Genomic DNA, 14662 nt, shown 5'->3' with positions numbered 1-14662 from the left:
TACCATTAACTACTTTGTGTTCAAGGACCGCCCCTTTCTACAGCTCCAGGGAACGGCAGTGGGGGCGTCTTGTGCGCCCTCTTATGCCAATCTTTTCCTGGGGCTGTGGGAAAGGGACACGGTCCTTAATACACTGGGTCACAGCTGCGTTCTCAAGGCTATGCTACATCAACGATGTATTTTTTATCTGGCAGGGCTCCACGTCACAACTTGAATAATTTCTGTGCCACTTCAACAATAATGAATTTAATATTAAACTCACTTGGAAATATAGCCAAACAGCTATTGACTTTTTAGATATCTTGATTTCAAGATCAGCTAATCCTTAGATTGGCACTGATATTTTTTGCAAAGCCACTGCCGCCAATTCATTGTTACAGTCTACGTCCCTTCACCCGCCTAAATTGAAAACTCCATCCCAATCGGTCAATTTCTGCGTGCACGCCAAATTTGCTCAGATGATCTTACCTTTGCTAAACAAGCCAAAGAACTGTCTTGTCGATTCAAAAATAGAGGCTATTCTAATAGAGACATTAATAAAGGATATACGCGAGCATTGAACTCTGATAGAGCTACCCTTTTGTCTCAACCCTCCAAAAATAGAGAGAGAAAAAATGTAATCCCTCATTTTATCACACAATTTAACTGTAATTGGATGGAGATCAATAAAATCTACAAAAACACTGGTCAGTTTTATTAACTGCTAAAGATTTAATGCAACAACTTACATCCTATCCCTCAATTACCTGGCGCAGATTACGCAATTTAGGCAACATGTTATGGAGCAGTCACTACATACCACCTAAAAATAATTTCTTTGCCACCTCAAGGAAGGGCCTCCCTTGGGGCTGCTTTCCTTGTGGTGACTGCTCAGCCTGTCAATACATTTCCAGAACCAAAGAATTTGTAAATTCAGCAGGTAATAAAACTTATAAAATTGTTCACCACATTACCTGCAACACAGAGGCAGTTGTTTATCATGCCAGCTGTCCCTGTGGTCGTATTTATATCAGCAAGACAACAAGGTCTCTGAAAGTCCGCGTGTAAGAACACGTAAGGGACATTAAAAACACAGTCAATTGTTCAGATCCCTGTACTTTAAAAACCATCCCTAAGCATTTTTTTTAAAATTCATAACAGCAACCCTAAAGTATTTCCTGTATGTAGCATTGACCACATCTATATGGGCATCCGCGGGGGAAACGTAAAGAAAAAACTTCTGCAAAACGAAACCCGCTGGATGGTTATACTTGGCACTCTCATGCTAAATGGCCTCAATGAGGCAATCAGCTTCAAGTCTTTTCTCTGATATTTTGTAGTGTGTTGTTTGTAACTGGGCTGCAAATTATGGTTTTATAACTTGTTCTCACTTTATTAATTGTTATTCCTTTCATGTTATTCTTTTACACATAGTTTTCGTGGTAAGCCGCTTATATGGGATTCATCCTGATTTCTTGACGAGATCGCCACTGATGGACTACAAAACTATACAGCAAATCATTGATCTTGGATATAACTGTCAACTGATTGTGACCTGAGCTGTTAATTATTGTAATTCTTTCGTATTGTAATTTTTTCTTATTCAGGATTTTCCTATAATGATGTCATTAATATAGTTCATGTTCTTATACAGAGCCATTAATATACACTTTTTTGAGATATTAATAACTCACATATGCATAATTCTGCTCTGTATATTATTTGAATATTTGGCTTTTTATTATATTACTAGCTTAAGAGCCCGGCGTTGCCCGGGCATTGTAACTAACTGTAGTTAGTTATAACACATTATAATTATCCTCGTCCCATAATCCAGTGCCCATATTCCCATCATACATATCCTCCATCCCATAGTCCCGTGCCCATATACCCATCATACATATCCACCATTCCACAGTCCAGTGCCCATATACCCATCATACATATCCGCCATTCCATAGTCCAGTGCCCATATACCCATCATACATATCCGCCATCCTATAGTCCAGTGCCCATATACCCATCACACATCCCCTTTCCCATAGTCCCATGCCCATATACCCATCATACATATCCTCCATCCCATAGTCCCGTGCCCATACAGTGGGGCAAAAAAGTATTTAGTCAGTCAGCAATAGTGCAAGTTCCACCACTTAAAAAGATGAGAGGCGTCTGTAATTTACATCATAGGTAGACCTCAACTATGGGAGACAAACTGAGAAAAAAAAATCCAGAAAATCACATTGTCTGTTTTTGTTTCATTTTATTTGCATATTATGGTGGAAAATAAGTATTTGGTCAGAAACAAAATTTCATCTCAATACTTTGTGATATATCCTTTGTTGGCAATGACAGAGGTCAAACGTTTTCTGTAAGTCTTCACAAGGTTGCCACACACTGTTGTTGGTATGTTGGCCCATTCCTCCATGCAGATCTCCTCTAGACCAGTGATGTTTTTGGCTTTTCGCTTGGCAACACAGACTTTCAACTCCCTCCAAAGGTTTTCTATAGGGTTGAGATCTGGAGACTGGCTAGGCCACTCCAGGACCTTGAAATGCTTCTTACGAAGCCACTCCTTCGTTGCCCTGGCGGTGTGCTTTGGATCATTGTGATGTTGAAAGACCCAGCCACGTTTCATCTTCAATGCCCTTGCTGATGGAAGGAGGTTTGCACTCAAAATCTCACGATACATGGCCCCATTCATTCTTTCATGTACCCGGATCAGTCGTCCTGGCCCCTTTGCAGAGAAACAGCCCCAAAGCATGATGTTTCCACCACCATGCTTTACAGTAGTTATGGTGTTTGATGGCTGCAACTCAGTATTCTTTTTCCTCCAAACACGACAAGTTGTGTTTCTACCAAACAGTTCCAGTTAGGTTTCATCAGACCATAGGACATTCTCCCAAAACTCCTCTGGATCATCCAAATGCTCTCTAGCAAACTTCAGACGGGCCCGGACATGTACAGGCTTAAGCAGTGGGACACGTCTGGCACTGCAGGATCTGAGTCCATGGTGGCGTAGTGTGTTACTTATGGTAGGCCTTGTTACATTGGTCCCAGCTCTCTGCAGTTCATTCACTAGGTCCCCCCGCATGGTTCTGGGATTTTTGCTCACCGTTCTTGTGATCATTCTGACCCCACGGGGTAGGATTTTGCGTGGAGCACCAGATCGAGGGAGATTATCAGTTGTCTTGTATGTCTTCCATTTTCTAATTATTGCTCCCACAGTTGATTTCTTCACTCCAAGCTGGGTGGCTATTGCAGATTCAGTCTTCCCAGCCTGGTGCAGGGCTACAATTTTGTTTCTGGTGTCCTTTGACAGCTCTTTGGTCTTCACCATAGTGGAGTTTGGAGTCAGACTGTTTGAGGGTGTGCACAGGTGTCTTTTTATACTGATAACAAGTTTAAACAGGTGCCATTACTACAGGTAATGAGTGGAGGAAAGAGGAGACTCTTAAAGAAGAAGTTACAGGTCTGTGAGAGCCAGAAATCTTGATTGCTTGTTTCTGACCAAATACTTATTTTCCACCATAATATGCAAATAAAATGAAACAAAAACAGACAATGTGATTTTCTGGATTTTTTTTTCTCAGTTTGTCTCCCATAGTTGAGGTCTATCTATGATGTAAATTACAGACGCCTCTCATCTTTTTAAGTGGTGGAACTTGCACTATTGCTGACTGACTAAATACTTTTTTGCCCCACTGTATACCCATCACACATCCTCCATCCCATAGTTGCATACCAATTATGACATCTTCGCCATGGCAACCCCATTATGACATAATTGTCACCTTTGCAACCCATTATGACATCAGCGTCACCATGGCAACCATATATATAAAGTTGAGTGTATAGCCCCGCCCACTCCGCATAGCCACACATCATCCCGACAGCCAGGTCCAATGGACTACTACCCCATATATCCCACATCATCCCGTCAGAGCCAGTAAAAGTAGAATAGTTAAATTGTACAGAAACAAGGTTCACTAAGATCCCAGGTTTTCTACTGATCAGGCTGATATTCTCACTTATCTGCCACCATAAATATCACAGTCATGCTTTTCACCAATGGACAGGCACAAACCTTATACATTAGTACAGTAGAGAAACCTTTATACACATTTTCATGCACCGTCAACTTGTAATTTGTCCGGCTGAGTTGCTCATGGATGTACAGCATCTGTATGCAGTATAGTATCATGTTTAATGGGTTGTTATGGGAAAAGCATTACGTGTTATATGGGTATATTCAGGTGAATCATGGGGAAAGTAGCACTTTAAAAAAACTCACAGCATCAGAGCACAGTAACACATCAATAATGCATAAAAGTGTCTGTGAGAAAATATTAAATCCACATGACATTTAATACATGCACTTTCCTACATTCATATGTGTCACTTAATGATACCACATGGGAGGGGGGGATTCATTTCTGTCATGTACTCACTGCTCCTTTCTGGGGGACAGACGATGGCTGGAGCTTATGTTGCCGGGGATGCTAGATGTCTCCCACCATGTCAGTGTCTGCTGAGGCATTGTCAAGTGGGAAAACTTGCGCATAGCAACCAATCACAGCTCAGCTACTTTTGAACAGCTCTGGGGAAATGAAAGATGCTTCGAGATTGGTTGGTGATACATACACAAACACACACATTGATTTTTAGAGATGTCAGTCATCTTGACAGTTTTGGGTTCATTACATCTATTGGTATGTTAATGTTGTAATCATCCAATGTGAAAGAAAAAATTCGGCACTGCTGCAATCACTTTCCTACCGGTGCGGTGCAAATTCACACACCTGGACTACACGCCAGCTACCCATAGAACGGGTGCTAAATCCAGAAAAAATACAAGAGACTGTATCCTGAAAAAAGAACAGAAAGGATGGCACTCACTGTTCAGAAGTAGTTTACTTTATTGCAGGATAAAAAGCATAGGCTCGGGAGCAATGTAAAGACTGTGGACAACGGCCATTTCCCGCACCTGCGCTTTAACTCCATGACCCATTGAAGCACAGGTGCGTGAAACAGTCGTTGTCCACAGTCTTTACATCGCTCCCGAGCCTATCCTTTTTTATCCTACAATAAAGAACACTACTTCTGGACAGTGAGTGCCATCCTTTCTGTTCTTTTTTCATGTTAATGTTGTAATCATCCTATGATTTATGCATGCCAACACTTTTAAAAAATCCTTTCATATCTGAGTGGTATACTCCGTTGTTTCCTTGATAGGTGCTATTATAATGTGTATTTGGATTAATTAATTGATAGTTATATCTGGACGTCGGAGTATTTACCTTATCGTATTTACCTTATCTCTTGGACTTTATGTCTATAAATTCATTACACTCTTAAGAAATATTTGTTCTCCATAAGTATTGCTCGTTCTGACGTGTATTTGTTACAGTGGGGTCAGTATTGAGAATTTTTTCCCCATATTATACATGATTCCTTTCTAGAGTTTTTAGTCTGCTTTGGAGTTAATGGACAATGTATGATATACTACTTTATCATGTAACTGGGATGTATTTTTATCTTCTCTTCCTATTTATATTATATGCCATCTTTTGCATTTAACGATATGCTAATTTTGACATGTGCATTTTTGTTACTATTTGCATAGACACAGCTGTTATTTGTGCTGTGCCACTACTGTGTGCTGTGGACAAGCAACGTTGCCATGGTGACATTGTATTGTCATTTGTTGTGCGCGTCCGCCCTCCTCACAGTGGGACGGCACTCCACACTGAATTAGACATTGATCTATCCTCATATTCAGCTATGTTAGGCCTTATTTTAGGTCCTTATATAGATGGAGATATATTATGCTAGGCCATGCGCCTATTTTTCAATACTCCCATTCATGTTAGACTCTATTGCAGGCTCCTACATAAGTCTCTGCGCAGACGTGACTCGCGCGTGTGCTGTGCTGCCGCTGTGGCACTGTGGGCCGGAAGCATCGCTATGAGGATGGCAAGCGATGATGCATGTCCTCCTTCCCATCATCCATCGCGCGCGCCGGCCCACTCTGTCATGGGGCGGCGCATCACGCCGAGATCCACGCCAATTCGTGGATGAATCCCATTCTATGGTATAAATACTCCCAGCCCATTTTTCATCAAACTGGTGTCAATAACTTAAGTAAGAGACAGGATGGAGGACTCAAATGCCACAATTTCTAGCCCACAGATAGATGAGGCGTCTGACAGAGCTAGCCCACTTTCAAATATCTTGACTGTATTTTTTTTATTTTTGAGGCCGAAAAATTGTGTGAATAAGTAGACTAAGACACAACCATAAAAAAATCAATAGAGGCCTGATACCTTATAGATATTAAAACTGGGTCACCTGATCAAGCCTGGGAGGAGAAGATTAACTCTTTTTGGGCTGCCTGTCAGCAGGTCTCACAAAGTATTTAAAATGCCCAGTACACATACAAATGGCGATCATTTACTGTATATGAAAGCGCACAATATATATGGTATCCCATAGAAATGGCTACTTAGTGGGATACCACACATCCTCCACATCTCTTCAGACACCGCCATTAGAACACCAGGGTGAACGTGTTCCGTGATGCAGCAGCCACGTTATTGTTTGCAAAGGGATGTTTGTGGTCTCAGCAAAGTTCACCTATCATTGCTTGTGCCCCCCCAATGAGGAGTACAAAAAATATCAATTATTAAATAATTATAGGGTTGTACAGGAAGAGCAAACAGATAGTCGTGGTATAGCACTGCGCCCTGAACAAAGAGTTAGTCGTGGTATGGCACTGCGCCCTGTCAACACTAGAGTACCTTTTTTTAATTGCCAGCATTACATAAAAATGTTAAAATGCAGCTGAAGTTGAGAGAAAACCACAATCTATGTCCTCTCAGCATTCCTCTGTACATATCTCAGTATTTAGATCACTATTAGCATGATCTATTTCCCTTTAACATTTCTCTGTCTTCAGATCACAGATATCACAACATGCTTCAGCCACAGGGCAACGAGCATGGCCTACGATTGAACAGTTCTGGATGACATTTTTACAGTGTGAAACATTAATTAGTCCTAAAAAAAATATTAATCTAGAGCACAGTCGGTGGACATTTAGTAACCCCCCCCCATTTACTGGAATATGAAGGTCTTGAGATAAATTTGTAGGAATTCTGATATTAAAGCTACCAAACAACAAATATTATCTTTTAAGTTGAAACAGATTATTGAAGACATTTAAACACGCTATTCAACATCTATTTAGCCTCCCTTGACAGAACAGTAGAACCATAATCGTGCTATATCACAATACTGGAGCAAGGGGAAAACAGAAATTCTTGATGCAATAACGCAAAAGCCCCACCACAAAGATGAACTGTACTACAATGTTGTGAACAGGATAAATTGTCCAATGTCTGATGCCAGATTCCTTCAAACATCAACTACCTGCTGGTGTTCATCACCAGTGTTAATCAAAAACCAAAAAATAAAATTTTTTTTTTTAAAGAAGTCTCTGGGCCGATATGTGAATTGTGAATCTCCGTTATTGCATTCTCCAAGCTGTGTTGGTGTCATCAGAGCTTAATCTTAAATGCAGATGGTTGGATGACTGCTGATGACCCTAAGGATTTAAATATTGCTTTTAAGATAGTATCAACTTCAGCTGGAGGATTTTAAGCAACACTGGAGGAGGAGGAGTTTGTCTTTCTTCGATATTAACCTTCCTTCTTTAACCCCTTCACCCCCAAGGGTGGTTTGCACGTTCATGACCGGGCCAATTTTTACAATTCTGACCACTGTACCTTTATGAGGTCATAACTCTGGAACGCTTCTATGGATCCCGGTGATTCTGACATTGTTTTCTCGTGACATATTGTACTTCATGTTAGTGGTAAAATTTCATTCAAATAACTTGCATTTATTTGTGAAAAAAACGGAAATTTGGCAAAAATTGAAAATTTCGCAATTTTCCAACTTTGAATTTTTATGCCCTTAAATCACAGAGATACGGCACACAAAAAACTTGATAACTAACATTTCCCACATGTTTACATCAGCACAATTTTGGAACCAAAATTTTTTTTTGTTAGGAAGTTATAAGGGTTAAAAGTTGACCAGCGATTTCTCATTTTTACAACACCATTTTATTTGTAGGACCACATCACATTTGAAGCCACTTTGAGGGGTCTATATGATAGAAAATACCCAAAAGTGACACCATTCTAAAAACTGCACCCCTTAAGGTGCTCAAAACCACATTCAAGAAGTTTATTAACCCTTTAGGTGCGTCACAGGAATTTTTTTTAATATTTAAAAAAAAATGAACATCTAACTTTTTTTCACAAAAAAAATACTTCAGGTTCAATTTTTTTTATTTTACCAAGGCTAACAGGAGAAATTGGACTGCAAAAGTCATTGCGCAATTTGTCCTGAGTACGCTGATACCTGATTTGTGGGGGGGGAACAACTGTTTCGGCACATGGCAGAGCTCAGAATGGAAGGAGCGCCGTTTGACTTTTTCAATGCAAAATTGGCTGGAATTCAGATCGGACGCCATGTCACGTTTGGAGAGTCCCTGATGTACCTAAACAGTGGAAACCCCCTACAAGTGACCCCATTTTGGAAACTAGACCCCCCAAGGAACTTATCTAGATATGTGGTGAGAACCTTGAACCCACAAAGGCTTTACAGAAGTTTATAACGTACAGCGGTACAATTAAAAAATCATATTTTTTCCACAAAAATGATCTTTTCACCCCAATTTTTATTTTCCCAAGGGTAACAGGACCCTAAAAGTTATTGTGCAATTTGTCCTGAGTATGCTGATACCCCACATGTGGGGGTAAACCACTATTTGGGCGCATGGCAGAGCTCGGAAGGGAAGCAGCGCCATTTGACGTTTTTGGCTGGAATTGAGATCGGACATCATGTCGCGATTGGAAAACCCCTGATGTACCAAAACAGTGGAAACCCCCCACAAATGACACCATTTTGGAAACTAGACCCCCTAAGGAACTTATCTAGATGTGTGGTGAGAACTTTGAACCCCCAAGGGCTTCACAGAAGTTTATAACATAAAGCCGTACAATTAAAAAATCATATTTTTTCCACAAAAATGATCTTTTCACCCTCAATTCTTATTTTTCCAAGGGTAACAGCACCCTAAAAGTTATTGTGCAATTTGTCCTGAGTACGCTGATACCCCACATGTGGGGGTAAACCACTATTTGGGCGCATGGCAGAGCTCGGAAGGGAAGCAGCGCCATTTGACGTTTTTGGCTGGAATTGAGATCGGACACCATGTCGCGATTGGAAAACCCCTGATGTACCTAAACAGTGGAAACCCCCCACAAATGACACCATTTTGTAAACTAGACCCCCCAAGGAACTTATCTAGATGTGTGGTGAGTACTTTGAACCCCCCAGTGCTTCACAGAAGTTTATAACGCCCGGGCGTGAAAATAAAAAATTCGTATTTTTTCCACAAACATGATCATTTAGTCACCATTTTTTTTATTTTCCCAAGGGTAACAAGAGAAATTGGACCCCAAAAGTTGTTGTCCAATTTGTCCTGAGTATGCTGATACCCCATATGTGGGAGAAAGCTACTGTATGTGCACACGTCGGGGATCGGAAGGGAAGTAGTGACGTTTTGGAATGCAGACATTGATGGAATGGTCTGCGGGTGTCATGTTGCCTTTGGAGAGCCCCTAATGTACCTAAACAGTGGAAACCCCCCACAAATGACCCCATTTTGAAAACTAGACCCCCTAAGGAACTTATCTAGATGTGAGGTGAGCACTTTGAACCCCCAAGGGCTTCACAGAAGTTTATAATGCCAGGGCATGACAATTAAAAAATCGTATTTTTTCCACAAACATGATCAATTATTCCCCAATTTTTTTATTTTCCCAAGGGTAACAGGAGAAATTGGACTGCAAAAGTTGTTGTCCAATTTGTCATGAGTACGCTGACATCCCATATGTGGGAGAAAACTACTGTATGGACACACGTCGGGGCTCGGAAGGGAAGCAGTGCCATTTTGGAATGCAGACTTTGATGGAATGGTCTGCGGGTGTCATGTGCATTTGGAGAGCCCCTGATTTACCTAAACTATTGAAACTCCCCACAAGTGACCCCATTTTGGACATTAGACCCCCCCACGGAACTTATCTAGATGTGTGGTGAGCACTTTGAACCCCCAAGTGCTTCACAGAAGTTTATAACGCTCGGACGTGAAAATAAAAAAATCATTTTTTTCCACAAAAATGATATTTTTGCCCCCAATTTTTTATTTTCCTAAGGGTAACAGGAGAAATTGGACCCCAAAAATTGTTTTGCAATTTGTCCTGAGTAGGCTGATACCCTACATGTGGGGGTAAAACACTGTTTGGGCGCATGGCAGAGCTTGGAAGGGAAGGAGCACCATATTACTTTCAACTCAGAATTGGCTGGAATTGAGATCAGACGCAATGTTGCATTTGGAGAGCCCCTGATGTGCCCAAACAGTGGAAACCCCCAATTCTAACTCCAACCCGAACCCCAACACACCCCTAACCCTAATCTCAGCCCTAACCCTAGCCCTAACCCAAGCCCTAACCCTAGCCCTAGCCCTAACCCTAACCCTAACCCTAATGGAAAAATGGAAATAAATACATTTTTTTAATTTTATTATTTTTCCCTAACTAAGGGGGTGATAACGGGGGGTTTGATTTACTATTTATGGCGTTTTTTATGTTTGGCAGCTGTCGCACGCTAAAAGACGCTTTTTATTGTAAAAATAGTTTTTGCATCACCACATATTGAGAGCTATAATTTTTCCGTATTTTGACCCAACGAGTCATGTGAGGTCTTATTTTTTGCGGGACGAGTTGATGTTTTTATTGGTACCATTTTCGGGCACGTGACATTTTTGATCGCTTTTTATTCCGTTTTTTGGGACGCAGAATGAACAAAAACCAGCGTTTCATGAATTTCTTTTGGGGGAGTGCGTTTACACCGTTCCGCGTGTGGTAAAATTAATAAAGCGGTTTTATTCTTCGGTTCAGTACGGTTACAGCGATACCTCATTTAGGTCTTTTTTTAAGTTTTGTCGGTTTTATGCAATGAAAACTATTTTATATAAAAAATAATTATTTTTGCATCGCTTTATTCTGCGAGCTATAACTTTTTTATTTTTTCGCTGATGATGCTGTGTGGCGGCTTGTTTTTTTGCGGGACAAGATGACGTTTTCAGCGGTACCATGGATATTTATATGCGTCTTTTTGATCGCGCGTTATTACACTTTTTGTTTGGCGGTATGATAATAAATCATTATTTTTTGCTTCGCTTTTTATTTTTATTTTTAAGGGGTTCGCTAAAGGGGTTAACTAATGGGACAGTTTTATAGGGCGGGTCGTTATGGATGCGGCGATACCTAATATGTGTACTTTTATTGTTTTGGGTTTTTTTTATTTTCAAAAAATGAATTTATTGGGGAATATTTTTTTTTTTTTTACTAATTTATTTGGCGATTTTTTTAAAATTATTTTTACACTTTTTTTTAATTTTTTTTTAACTTTATTACATAGTCCCAGGTGGGACATCACTGTCCTGTGACAGATTGCTGATCTGTCACATCACAGATCACTGTGACAGATCAGCAATCTGTCACAGGCATTGCAGAAGGCTTCCTTATGCCTGCGCTTTGCAGGCACTGAGGAAGCCAGCTTCCTCCAGGCCCCCGAAGGTCCCCGTCGCCATCTTGGATTCGGGGGCCTGGAGGAAAGGAGTCCCCCGCAGCAGCGCTGCACATTGCGCTGCCGTGGGGGGCTCAGGGAAGCACGGAGGGAGCCCCCTCCCTGCCGATGCTTCCTTTTAACTCCCGGTACACCGCAATCATGTTTGATCGCGGTGTGCAAGGGGTTAACGTGTCGGGGGTGGTCCGTGACCGCCCCTGACACATTGTGCCAGCTGTCAGCTGTGATAATCAGCTGACACCCGGCCGCGATCAGCGGCGCTCACCACGTGGGCGCCGCTGATCGCGGTAGACGTACTATCCCGTCCATGGGCATAGGGTCCCGGGTCCCATGGACGGGATAGTACGTCGGATGTCAGGAAGGGGTTAATGGGGTGTCACTTAATCTTAGAACTATGGGCTGGTCTGATGTTATCACACTACCATTCAAAGGAAGATTGCATTTCATTGGTTTTCCATCTAGGTATCTGTTGTATTTTTTTGTAGGCACCAATAACATCTTCGTTTCTTACAAACACAACCTCTGCAACTTCAGAACTCAACAAGCAGGTGCGCTTCAAGGCATTACATACACAGAAAAGCTCCACAATATCTTAATCTGTGACTCTTGGATGCAAATTATTAACTGTAATTTTTGTGCCTTCTAAAGAGCTAAAGACAGACTCTTTATGAGTGGGCCCTACTGATGAACTGGCCTCATTAGTGACATGTTGGTTAGAGCCTTTGTGTGCAATAAAAGTGGCAATTGGCTAGGTGTCATGCTGAGTAGACATGGGAGCTGTGTATGCATCATTGGGTAAAACTTTAGTAAAAGGTAAAGTTTGCCCAAGAGAAAATGAATTTCCAGACATTCACGGCCTTTTTCGCACATTGTTTGCAGCTGTGATCTTTATCTTCTTGGTGGGGTTGTGGTAAAGTTCCAAGTCGTCATCAATACCATCATCGTCCAAATCTTGTAAAGAGGAAATCAGTTGTTTCCCAGGTTCGTGATTAACTAGAAACTATGTTTATTGGCATTCCTTTAACAATGCTCGTTACACTGGAGCAAATAGTTTTTGGCTGTGACATTTGGATATTATTGGTAATATGTATGGGTGAAGATGAAGAACCTTGTGCCACGGGTGTGTTCATAGTTACGGCCAGTGCACTCCTCTTTAACCCCTTTCTGACATCTGACGTACTATCCCATCCATGGTACCCGGGCCCCTATGACCGGGGATGGGATAGTATGTCATCGTGATCAGCGGCACTCCCGGGGGGCGCCGCTGATCGTGGCCGGGTGTCAGTTGATTATCACAGCTGACACTAGCCACTATGTGTCAGGGGCGGTCATGGACCATCCCCGGCACATTAACCCCTGGCACACTGCGATCAAACATGATCGCAGTGTACCGGGGATTAGAGAAGCATCGGTAGGGAGGGGGCTCCCTCCGTGCTTCCCTAAGACCTCCGGAGCAGCGTGATATGCTGCGCTGCTCTGGGGGCCTCTTCCCTGCAGGTCCCCGGATCCAATATGGCCGCAGGGGCTTTCGAGGGCCTACAGGGAGGCAGCTTCCTCAGTGCCTGCAGAGAGAAGGCAGTGAGGAAGCCTCTGCAGTGCCTGTCAGATCGTTGATCTGACACAGCACTGTGTAATGTGTCAGATCAGCGATCTGACACATGACAGTGATGCCCCCGCCTGGGACAGTGTAAAAACAAAAAATTGTAAAAATAATTTATAAGAAATCGCTAAATAAATAAAAAAAAAATATTCCGTAATAAATTCATTTTTTGGAAATAAAAAAAAAAACAATAAAAGTACACATATTTAGTATCACCGCGTCTGTAAGGACCCGCCCTATAAAACTGTCCCATTAGTTAACCCCTTTAGCGAACCCCTTAAAAAATAAAAGTAAAAAACAAAGCAAAAACAATGCTTTATCATCATACTGCCGAACAAAAAGTGCAATAGCGCGCGATCAAAATGATGGATATAAATAACCATGGCACCGCTGAAAACGTCATCGTGTCCCGCAAAAAACGAGCTGCCACACAGCATCATCAGTGAAAAGACAAAAAAGTTATAGCTCGCAGAATAAAGCGATGCAAAAATAATTTTTTATATATAAAATTGCTTTCATTGCATAAAAGCGCTAAAACATAAAAAACGACCTAAATGAGGTATCGCTGTAACTGTACTGACCCAAAGAATAAAACCGCCTTATCAATTTTACCGCACGCAGAACGGTGTAAACGCACCCCCCAAAAGAAATTCATGAAACGCTGGTTTTTGCTCATTCTGCATCCCAAAAATCGGAATAAAAAGTGATAAAAAAAGTCACGTGTCCAAAAATGGTACCAATAAAAATGTCAACTCGTCCTGCAAAAAGTAAGACCTCACATGACTCTGTGGGTCAAAATATGGAAAAATTATAGCTCTCAAAATGTGGTGATGTAAAAACTATTTTTACACTACAAAGAGTCTTTTAGCATGTGACAGCTGCCAAATATAAAAACCATCATAAATAGTAAATCAAACCCCCCGCTATCACCCCCTTAGTTAGGGAAAAATAATCAAATAAAAAAAAATGTATTTATTTCCATTTTCCCGTTAGGGCTAGGGTTAGGGCTGAGATTAGGGTTAGGGGTGTGTTGGGGTTAGGGTTGGAGTTAGAATTGGGGGGTTTCCACTGTTTAGGCACATAAGGTGCTCTCCAAACGTACATGGCGTCTGATCTCATTTCCAGCCAATTCTGCATTGAAAAAGTCAAATGGTGCTCTTTCCCTTCCAAGCTCTGCCATGCAACAACTTTTGGGGGCCCAATTTCTCCTGTTGCACTTGGCAAAATAAAAAAATTGGGGACTAAAAGATCATGTTTATGGTAAAAATGATTTATTTTCACGCCCGGGCGTTATAAACTTCTGTGAAACCCTTTGGGGTTCAAAGTGCTCACCACACATCTAGAGGAATTCCTTGGGGG

This window comes from Dendrobates tinctorius, unplaced genomic scaffold (assembly GCF_039654945.1).
Source record: "Dendrobates tinctorius isolate UK_male_01 unplaced genomic scaffold, ASM3965494v1 ptg000019l, whole genome shotgun sequence".
Taxonomy (NCBI): domain Eukaryota; kingdom Metazoa; phylum Chordata; class Amphibia; order Anura; family Dendrobatidae; genus Dendrobates; species Dendrobates tinctorius.
The sequence above is the reverse complement of the archived record's forward strand: the minus strand, read 5'-3'. Positions refer to the sequence as shown.